The sequence below is a fragment of the Leuciscus leuciscus genome (genome assembly GCF_965113295.1).
Source record: "Leuciscus leuciscus genome assembly, chromosome: 25".
NCBI classification, from domain to species: Eukaryota; Metazoa; Chordata; class Actinopteri; order Cypriniformes; family Leuciscidae; genus Leuciscus; species Leuciscus leuciscus.
In genome coordinates this window covers 15,316,773-15,328,621 of record NC_138724.1, presented here as the reverse complement: position 1 = coordinate 15,328,621, position 11,849 = coordinate 15,316,773, and the positions used below count along the sequence as shown (strand labels likewise).

Sequence of the window (11,849 nt, the reverse complement as noted above, 5' to 3'; positions counted from 1 at the left end):
AGCTCAGAAATGAACATATTTATTTTTTTAAGTGGAAATGTTTTATTTGGTGTTTATTAGATTAATGTGGGATGTGAGATTAATGTGTTGGCATTTAAAGGTGGCACCCAATGTTTTTATTGTTTTTTTAAATTAAGTTAGTGTAGTTTACCAAGGAGTCAACACAACAGCGTCGATGAAGAGTTTGAGATGAAATAGACGTGATGTCCGAAGAAATTCAAGGTAAATATCACGTTTGAACCTAATATTTATTCCCGTCACTTTGTCAAATTATCCGAAAAGTGTAAAACTTACATTTTATTTTGTGTGTGTGTGTGTGTATTGGGGAATGCTATTCATTGAGTTCTAAACAAAGGAGCCTGTTTCGAGATGTGGTGCAAATTACACTGTTAATGTATTTTGCGTAGAATAGTTAATAAATCCCGATATGCAACCGCCAGTGGAGATATGATTGTGACTTAATGAATGAGTCGAATAGAGAATAGATGTCTTAACATAAGGCCGTCAAGTATTGATCTAACGTTATTCAAAAGTAATACAGAAGATGGCGGCAGAACACTAAGTTATAGAGGACCTCGCTAAGTTAAGTGATTCAGTGTCAACATTGAAATCACAATGTGTTAGAATAAAATTGTTTTTTCGATTAATGTTTTTATACTCCGTGTTAGTACATGGAGGTTTAGTAAACAAAAAAATATACAAGTTAATTTTCCCCATTTTTGATGCCTCCAACATCTGCACAAAAAGTAGGCTAATATTTATAAGACTGTTTTTACTGTTTTCACTTCTACAATAAAGCTGATTATAAGATATTATCATTTAAGTCATTTATGTTTTAGTGATGCATGTCAACAGCAGAGATGTCTTTAATGTCAGTTTTCAAGAGCCTCATGACAATGACAACATTGACTTTTAGTCTATATATAGGCTGTTCTGAAATTTCAGTTGACTACAGTAATTAGCAGAAATGTGCAATTTTGAAAGCAATGCTATAATATTAAATCTCTTAAATTGTGATGCTTTTTAATGTCTATTCTCAAAAAGGGGGGTGACAGTTAAGGGGTTAAATGGTGACTTCCTTTAACAAATCGTCTTCAAATCTTCTTCTCTGCTTCAATCATTATATATAGTTGTAAGCTTAAATCTTAATACTCTTTATTTAAAAAAAAAAATGCTGTCTATAAATAAAAGTGAAATATTTAAACAATAAACACCTGAATGTACATATATTATTATTTTTTAAATATATGTGTGTGTGTGTGTGTGTGTGTGTGTGTGTGTGTGTGTGTGTGTGTGTGTGTGTGTGTGTGTGTGTGTGTGTGTGTGTGTGTGTGTGTGTGTGTGTGTGTGTGTGTGCGCGCGCGTGTATGTAAATCTCTGAAATAATTTTGAAATGTCAGAATCTTTAATGACAATGTCAATATAGAATATTTTCAAAACACAAAACGAGCAATTATGAGCAAAACCCATTAATACAAAGACTTTTATTATAAACTATAATTATGTAAATAATTGTAATAATCTATTTATACTTGCTTATAATGGCATGTATAAATAGTTTACATTTACTTTTTTTTTAACATAACAAAAACAATTAGATAAAACAATCAATATTCCCCCAGGAAGCGATTCATTTAATGATGAAGTCCATGATTTATTGGTCTTGTCTTATTATCAAATGAGGTTACTTCATACTGCACGATGAGAACGAGCAATTAGTGTATGCAAATGAGAGAGGACTCTGAGCTTTCACTAATTTTGTGACAGAACAAAGAAAATTTTCAGAGCTTATATCTAAAATGCAAAATAGTCACATTAAAAAAAAAATATTGTACCCAAGATATTTTCTCAAATTGGACTGATTTTCATTGCAGCATCATATTAACATAGTTTATATATCCGGATATGGATGCTGAATAATGTCTTGGTTGCTTCTGGCTATGGGCGACTGATAAATGTACCACAGATATCTGCGATGTGTGCTCAGGATCATTGAGTATAATCACTAATTAACATACTGCTATTTGCTCTGTCTGATCGAACGGCCTCATTAAGTAACAGATAATCCCACAATATTCAAAGTTTACAGTACCTTTTTGTTTCCGCTCGCCCAGATGTTTGCAGAGGCTCCGTGCAGGCGTTATACACAAATACAGAGCAGATGCTGACTTTGATGTGTGAATTTGTGCACAGAAAGTGCATATCTGGACCATCAGAATTATCCAGGATGGGATGGTTAGTCGTGGATTTCTCATTAACTAAAGCAAATTTGCTTAACACATTAAATAGCTTGCAAACAAGATGATGTTTTAAAGTTTTTCTCCTTTCTAATTATCAATGTTTGTTGTCTGACAATAAAAAGTGTCTTATTTTCCCCCGTACAGATGGACTGAGATATTTGGGATGCAATATTAACATCTCAAGGATGGTGTTGCAAGAGTAAAACACATTAACTATTGGGAAGAATAAAATATTGATTTGCTTGTATGCAAATGAGCTCAAATATGCTCATTCCTCACAAATAACCTCTTCCCCTCCTCAAACATTTGGAAACCTGTGTGTGATCAGGAGTGGGCTTGAGAAACTTGAGGGCTTGTGTGTTCAACGGGATTTGATTCCGTTGACATCTGGGGTGAGTATCTGATTCCCTTTCTCTCCGCCACTGTTGTGAATGTTTCAAAAGCAAACTTTCTTTTTCCTGAGTCGGGGCGCGAGTTCCGCGCGGAGATGTTTGATGTTTTCCTCTCTTGGAGCGCGATGAGATGAAGTGAGTTCTTAATTTATGAGGACATAACAAGGAAGCTATTAAGCAAACATATTTCCCTGCTTCGGCTGGCATGAAAGAGCCACTCAGGGCGAGAAAGTCAGCGCTTTGGTTTTGCGAAAAGATAGGCTAATTGCCTAAATGTTTACAAGTTAGCAAGAGTTTAAATCGCACCAACGGTTGCGCTAACAAAGCATCATTCAAGATGACCGTGTATAAAGGTAACAAAAGGAATTAAAAGGCGCCTTTCGGTGTAATACAGAGGCTATAACCAATTTAAGCGGTGATATTGAGGGATACAGCATCCAATTTCCACAAGTGGGGCAGTGGGAAGTGTTTAGGCTAGTTGAAGTACACGTTTTAATGAGAAAAGACAAAAAAGACTTCATGTGCATGATTTATGCAGTCTGTTTCTAGGAGCACACGCATAATTATTTATGATCGCTGAGCCCGGGAAAGACGTGTGGAGAAAGAGAAACTGGTAAAAAATTCAAAAGCAGAAGAAGTTAAATGAATATTTAAGGGACGATGAAATATTAAGGGGAAACAAATGAGAAAAACATTTAAAACAGCATGATAAATAATAGTGGGAGTTGTCGGGTGGGAAAAAAAAGCGGCTGCCATGAGGCCTTAAACATCCGCGTGGTGTCTGATCCCGGCCTCGGCGATTTGTTTTCCATATGCCGGTCGTTACGGGGGCACGGTCAGCGGACGGGGGTTGGTGCGTTGCAGGGGAATATTAGCTTTTTGTTGAGAGCCGTTGGATGGATGCCATGGGCTAGTCACAATTTAATGTGTCGACTGGTCTGGTACAAGTGGAGGGCAGGACACTGGCATTGAGATGATGTTTTATGCCAGAGGACCGGTGTTCTGATGATAAGTTCGACAAGGAAAAATGCGTGTGCTAGCTTACTAGCATTACATTCATGTTGTTTGAGGCTTTATTAGCGTCCAAACCCTAACCCTACCCTTAAAAAAATGCAAATATAGTGTAGGTAGCACAATCTGATTGGTAGCATCTTTCGTCGAGACCCCGGCCTCCACCTGATGAGGACAGATATGAAGAGTGTCAGGATTCAAGTAACTTGTGTGCTGATTTTAACAACAGTATTTGAATGTGTTCCATTATTCCCAATTTTAAACAGAATCTGTGTAAGAATTCAGATTTAGGCCTATATGCTTCAAGTATTTTGTTGCGAGTAAAAATGGCAAACCAACTCAATACCAATGTTTATCATACATGAGTAATCAAAAATGTTAATATTGCAATAAATTTAGACCAAATAATATGCTAAATTAATAACATGATGCAGGCTTGACCTTATGTTTGAAGTTGAGGTCATGTCATTTACATTATGTGACCCGGGATCACAAAACCAGTCACAAGTCATATATATGCACAGGTATATTTGTGGCAATAGCCAACAATACATTATATGGGTCAAAATTATAGTTTTATGTTAAAAATTATTAGGATATTAAGTAAAGATCATGTTCCATGAAGATATTTAGTACATTTCCTACGATAAATATATAAAACATTTATTTTTGTGAGTGAATGCTGCACAATCGCCAACATAAATGTACAATTTTTAAGGCGATTTTCTCAATGTTCTCAATTGAACCCTCAGATTCCAGATTTTCAAATAATTGTATCTCGGCCAAAAATTGACCCATGTGACTGGTTTTGTGGTCCAGGGTTACATATGTGGAAGTATACTCACATCCTTTTTAACTTATTTGCATGATTATATGGTTTGTTGCATTTTGTTATTTGCAGTCTAAACAGAACAGATCTGTTACCCAATTTTGCATTTCACTGTAATATACACAAGATATTCAATATTGTAAACAGTGTAACTGGAATAGGCAGAATAAATAGAATAAGATAATATAAATGAGTATACATGAATTTGAAGCATTTTTTTTCCCTCAATTTGCATTAAATTGAGAATTTTCATTTCCTAAACATATAAGTACTTTGGTCAAATATTTTCTGTATATCATAAATAAAGATTTTTTTCTAATTCTTTTATCCCAAAGATTGATGTGGCACCATGTTATGTCTTAAAATTCAAGATATTTGGCTTGGCAATCAAATTTGACAGATCAATTAATGTTTTATGTTGACTTTTTTTTTCTATTTAGAAAGAGTTAAGGACATCATTCATATGGGTCCTGTTTTTTGTGTTGTCGTTTTTTCTGGCAACCGTCATTGGCCTCTTATTTAATTTCCATTTTTCCAGATCTGAAAATAATTAAATCAGCAAACAAATAATTAATTGAGTCAATGAGAACAATTAGTTCAAAGACGCCTTTGAGAATTGGCCATGCATAGTGAATTGGTTAATTATCATACTACAAAATAATTGAGTGGAGGAGCTCTCCGCGTGTGTGAAACTGCATCTGAGTAGTATTGACTTTTGAAAATGAGAAGAAACGGAAAGGTAATGGATGTCAAAGGCTCTTCGTGGAACCATCGATGCCAATAAAGAAACTTTAGTTTTAAGAGTCTGTCATTTTTGAAGCTTTACAGTCCCCATCCACTTTCATTATATGGAAAAGAGCAGCATGAACATTTGTCAGAACATCTCCATTTGAGTTCCACAGAAGAAAGAAGGTTATACAGCTTTGGAACGACATCAGGGTGAGTAAACAATAACTGAATATTAATTTTTAAATAACTGAATAAACTATTTATACATGAATTGGAATTCTAGAAGCGGAAAATGATTTTAATGGCTGAAACTGTCTCTTTTACAGGTCATCAAAACCTGGATTGACTCTTTTATTTACTCTAATCATTGCACATAACTGTCCTGGATTGGCCCTTGACAAAAGTAATGCAATGACACCCATGTTAAACTCCATTATAATTCGTACTGAAGGTTGTGACACTAATCTCAGTGACCTACACGGCCCATACATCAGAGCGTGTCTGTCTGCTGACAGCGTGCTGTATCTGGGGGCCCGTCCTGCCGGTGGGGCCACAAGGCAGATCGATCGGAGCCGCCGCTGTAACCCTGTCCGCAGTCGGAGATCATTACCCCTGTGACTGATGTGCGGGGCGGGCCGGAGTGAGCGCGTTTATTTCCCTACGCAGGGGTGGGTGTCTCGGCCCCATGAGAAGGACAGCCCTTCACGTTTTGTTAGCTTGGTCATGGCTCTCGCGTAAAAATCGAGGCCCTCTAGCGCACAAACGCCTCGGCTTATCCTCCATCCTTATTTCAAGATTCATCCATCTGTGGATGCTGTGCTTGGTTTCATGAAAGAACAGATATATAAAAACAATAGTTGTTAAGTATAAGGAAAAATGTAAAGTTAGCTGGTCATGATTGCAAAATAAAGTTTATTTTGTTATAATTACCAGCTGACTGTACATTATTCTGCTTATCACAGGATTATTTAATACATTAAGTGAATAAATGGACATCAAACAATGATTTGACTTTTTAAGAAACAAAAGCAAGAAATGTTATTGTTTTAAGATGCCACAGAGTGATATCCATCTATCTAACATATAGCTATCTATCTATCTATCTATCTATCTATCTATCTATCTATCTATCTATCTATCTATCTATCTATATATATATATATATATATATATATATAGCTGTCATTACACTGTTGTGTAATCAAAATTATATGACCAATAAGTTATGACAACATGTTTTTACATTGCTTTAACTCATCAAAATAAGTTAAGCAATTTTTTTTAAACTCTTTTTTATGTTATACAAGATTCAACTCACTTTTAAGTCAGATTAATGTAATTTAAGTTGAAATTACTTAAACATTCATGTTGACTGTACTTAAATTAAGGCAGCAACTTTTTTTACAGTACATTTTTATAATTGTATGCTTTATATTTAATATATTATAATATTTATATTTTCAACAATACTATTTTATAGTTGTTATATATAATAGCATTTTGTACATTGTTTAAAAAATAGTTCAAAATTGTAAAAAAAAAAGTAGATGAAGTCTTATAAAAAATTACAAAATAATGATATGTTCAGTTTATGGCAAACAGGTCTCATTTATGTTTTTAATGGTTATGAAGTTTAACTAATTAATTTAATTAATTCTAAAATCAGACAGGATCAAAATAGAACTAATACAAGGTAGCTTTATAGCTATATTTATTATACTTTATTTTATAAACTATAATATTAACTACTGTCCTGTAAAATGTTTCCTTCCTTAATACTGCATGTCAAGAGCCATGTTCAGTGCTGCTGTTCTACGGTGGCTGCAGAGGATCAAGTGATTGTTCCTTTTACCATAACAGTGCATCTTACTGTAATTTACAGCCCAGGCCAGATATAAACCTTAAGTCAGATTTTACGACTAAGGTGAAGTGTGGCATTGCACGTTACAGTGTAGTATTTTCAGACAAGCTCATAAAGCAGAATAATAGTAGTGTTTGCGTCTTAAAGACGGCTGCACATGGCCCAGATAGATGACCTGGCTTCATTTTTACAAAACTAACGACCAGAGCAGACCGCTGCAGGTGTGCCATCCAAAAACTTAATTTCACACATTCAGCGTTTTATAAATGCACTCTTTAATTTTTCCATTTATGGCCCCGTGATTAAAATCTCTGGCCCTGTGACCTAAGGGATCGTCCTGAGTGATAATGAATGGGATCAGGGCAGAAGCCTGGAAAAGATGGCATCTCGACACATCTTGAAGGTTAACAATAGAGAACAATGGACTGTGTCTTGTGCCCTAAAGTGATGAATGAACTTTTTCTAGCATTTCAATAAGTGCCATTATATTAGATAGGACTGAACTAGGATTGTGTTTGAAAGAATATATTTGTGGTTATAAAAATTGTCTTTAAAAAAAGTTTTACTCCTGTAGGCTACATGATGACAAGAAGTGACTCTTTCTAACTGTTTCATTGAATCATTCACTCAACCGATTCATTCAAAACTGCTGATTCATTCTGGAACAAAGCGAGTGAATGGCTGCATCCGAAATCGCATATTTCCCTAAAAGATAGGCAAAAAGTACCCGGATGACCTACAACTTTTTCGGCGAGATTCTGAAGTGTGCATATGATGGACACTTTATCCCATGAGGCCACGGGAGAAGATTAATGAATGGCAGTGAAGCGATGTAACTGACGCTGGTTGATCACATGATAATGACAACATGGTGGATGTATCTATATTACATTTATACGACACTCATTCATATACAGTAGAACAGGGTTTCTCAAACTCGGTCCTGGAGGCCCACTGTCCTGCACAGTTTAGCTCCAACCCTGATCAAACCAAGGGGCAACATTCTGATCTGAAAAATGAAGCCTACCCGGAAGTGCGAAAAACTGCAATACATCGAAAATCCGCTAGGGGAAGGTCCCAAAAGGGAGCAAATGTCCATAGCCCCCATGTTAAAATGTCCGTTTTCACAGCATAAAATCATGTTTTTACAGGTTGGTCCCATGGACTTTTATTGGATTTTTCGATAGGTTCCGAGTGCCTGACAACGGCGAGGGTAGTGAATTTTTTTCTAACTCGTTAGTTTAGATAGTATTTAGATATAAAATGTATGACAATAAGGGCGTGGTTAACTTTGATTGACAGCTTGATTGACAGCTGAAAGGCAGAATGACAACATAAGAAGCGCCATTTTTTAATACAGTTGACATATAATACTACTGTTTCTGTATCATGAAATGTAGTTTTAAGAGTTTTTCAGGCGAGAATGTAGTTGTTTAAAGCTCAAATCTGTGGTTTATTTATAAAGATTTATGAAAATTGTATCCAGTTGTGAGATCCAGCGATGACCGGGCGCTCGGCGCGATGTACCCCGCCTGGAGCAGCCTTTCATCGGCTAGACGTTTTGAGGTTTGCCGCTGACTCTGGCGTCTCTGTAGTGGTTAAACATGAGATATAATTCGTCTTGTCTATATCTAACGGGCGATTTTTGGTCTCGTGGGCAATCGTTTTGGCTGAGGGGAAGTTTCATAACTTTATAAGCTATATTTAACTTGTACCGTTGTATGGTTAGACTAGATCGAGCGCATGACTTTTTATGTTTGACTGAATTGTTTGCTTTATTTGTATAGCTTATTGTAACTTTACCTTTTACTTATACTTTTATAATAGCTAATATTGATAAAACTGAAATTTAACAAAAAGAGACTGGGTTGAGTTTTGTCATTTTAAATTTTAATACAACGAAGATGATCTGTAATGTTGTTTACTGCAACATCTGTTGTTTAGTACAAATGCACATATTGCCTGGACCATATTAAAATGTTTAATATTTTTATATTATATTTAAAACGAAAAGAGGCAGGTTTGTGTTTTATATTTCGTTTTGTTATAAATAGGCAAACGTTATGTGCAGTGAATATAATCAATACGCGTTGCCTGAACCACATTTGTGTGGCTATAATGTTTAAGATTTCTTTAAATGAAAACGAAAAGAGTTAGTATGGTGTTTTATAACATATTTCGTTGCCTAAAATATACACAGAGATAACCGGAGTAGCAGAGCGAGCTGAGTGACGCGCGCTGCGTCAGAAGGTGGGCGGGGTTAGGGTTTCCCAAGATTTTCCAAGATGGCGCCGCCCATACCCCCCATAAACGGCTTCAAACCCGTTCTTCAGAAAGTCTATGGGTGACGTCACAGACGCTTTGTCCATATTTTTTACAGTCTATGGATCAAACACACCTAGCTGTGAGTTTCTAGTGATCCTGAAGACATTGATTAGCTTGCTCAGGTGTGTTTGATCAGGGTCGGAACTAAACTGTGCAGGACAGTGGCCCTCCAGGACCGAGTTTGAGAAACCCTGCAGTAGAACATACTTTTTTTAGCGGTCGTGAAGTAATTATTTAAAATAGGTACCTATTCAAGAAAGTATGCGATTTCGGACGCAGCCAATGCATTATGAATGAATCATTGAATCATTAATATAACAGATTTGTTCAAAAATAGTGATTCATTCAGGAACAAAACGTAGCATTGGTAAACTTTGCTTTGCATCGTTTGAACTATTTTCGTTTAGAGTAAAATATAGCCTAAAACAGCATATCATGGGAAAATGTTACTTGATATTAACATCACTTCACTTAAACGTCGAATGAAAAAGCAATATCAGTCACAATTATTTGTTTAATTCCGTTTACGTTATAAATAATTATAGGCTACTTTTTAAATAAAAAAAATATATTAAAAAAGACTCACTGATTAAATTTTTACTGATACGAATGCTGTGAATTACAAATAGTTTCATTTTTATAACACACCAATGTAATCCTCTTTGACAGTTATCGTCAATGGAATATTACCCTCATAATATTGGTTCATCATAAATTGTAGTTATTTTAGGGGCTTGACATGGCAGATGCAAAGCAAAATTAAATATAAATATGGATACATAGGAAATGAACAAAGCCCCTATGAACAAGATTTGGGGGAAAAAACAAGAAAAAAAGCAACGTTTGTTCCCATCCATCTCAGCGGTTTGTCTGTCTGTCAGAAGCGCAACTCGGACGCGCGAGCTGTCAGTTCCTCCCGTTTGATGTTTCCTTGCTTTGACTTCAAAATTCTCAGGATATAAGCACAAGCTCTGTTTGAGCTGTGTGGGAAAGGCCTATTGACAACCGTCGATCCATTGATCTGTAGCAGGGGACAGAATCTGATGGTGTTGCAGCTAAACTTATAATTGCGTTCGCTATCATAAATGTTTAACCGATTATCGGTGCATGCGTAACTGCAAATAAACAACACAGATGAGTAACTACCTCGCTATCCTGGTTTTCCTGCTCCATAAAGAATTTAGCATCTCCCTCGCAACCAACCAGACGACTGCAAAAATACTTCCCCTTTCTTTTTTAAAAAAGAAAAGAGAGGAAAAAGATGAAATATTTTCTCTGTGGTTACTGAGACCTCTCTGTATTTCAAGTGATACTGACCTAAAAAGGTTGATCAAAGCCAGTTGGAACTCTGCAGCCTGCAGCAAGCAATAAATTGGACCATTCGATGTTTTTGCACTGACAAATTATTCTCCTGAGTCCTAACATTCTTGGTAGCAACTCAATTAGCTGGAGACAGATGTAGCAAGTATTCAACATTTAATGTTTAATAGATTTTTCAATATTTTAACATTGCTAGCCCTAGTTAGAATGGAAATGCTCCATTTCATGAAAATAATAACTATTTGCTTATAATCCCCACATAAACGGTGAGTTTGCGCGGTGTACGTGACAGCATCCAAATCTGCCCGAGACGGTTCTCGCTCTGTTTAAATCCCTGCAGGCTATTCTGTCGTGTTGAAGTGGCTCACAGCATCTCTCCTTTCATGTGGCTGTTAAAAGACAATATTTCTCCTTTTTTTGTGGAGGATAGACTTTCTCCAGACACCATTCCTCCCGCTTTAGGCATGGATGATGGGGGGGGGAAAGAAAATGACTGAGAGATGGATGGAACAACCCGTACGACCTCTGAAATCATATTAACTCACATTTGCTGTGCATAGCTTTCATTTATTACCTCAGCATGATCATGTTCACTGTAGTGCTTTTGTAAAAGTTTCATATTAAATCTAAAAGGGGAATCTATTAGACTGTGGCTGTCAAATGCGGCTTTACCGAGCTCAAGGGCTCTGGCCCAGCTGTGATATAAACAAAACGCTATTGGCTATTTTAAAAAAGGGGGTGGAGCTGCTCGATATGCCCCGCCCTGTCTTCCTGTTTCAGTGGAAATTACATCAACACATTGAATGACACTGCGTGGGCCTTTAAAGAAATGGTTAATACTTCATTATATTAGGCTACTCACGTCAATCCAAACTATGGTGCTACAAAAGTAGACTATAGTAAATAGCAACCAGCTAAAAGCAGATATGTTATTTGGACACATACATCTTGATGTGATTATTTTTGAGGCCCCATAATTCAGCGAGAACATGGCTAAAAGAAAGGCCAAAAATGTAGTAATTTAGGGCCTGTCCACACGGAGACGCGTTTCGCTGTATACGTATACATTTTTTATCGTATTGGCGTTTCGTCCACACGGATCCGGCGTTTTCGGAGACTGAAACCGCTATTTTTTGAAACCG

The 11,849-nt window shown here is 36.3% G+C and overlaps 1 long non-coding RNA gene across 1 annotated transcript; it reads left to right on the top strand.

Moving 5' to 3' along the window:
- Positions 1 to 72: 72 nt before the first annotated feature.
- Positions 73 to 6,200, top strand: LOC309490673. The gene is made up of 3 exons (XR_014202809.1): positions 73 to 222; positions 2,115 to 2,235; positions 2,385 to 6,200. It is a non-coding gene; the product is annotated as an uncharacterized lncRNA (long non-coding RNA).
- The last annotated feature ends 5,649 nt before the right edge of the window (positions 6,201 to 11,849 follow it).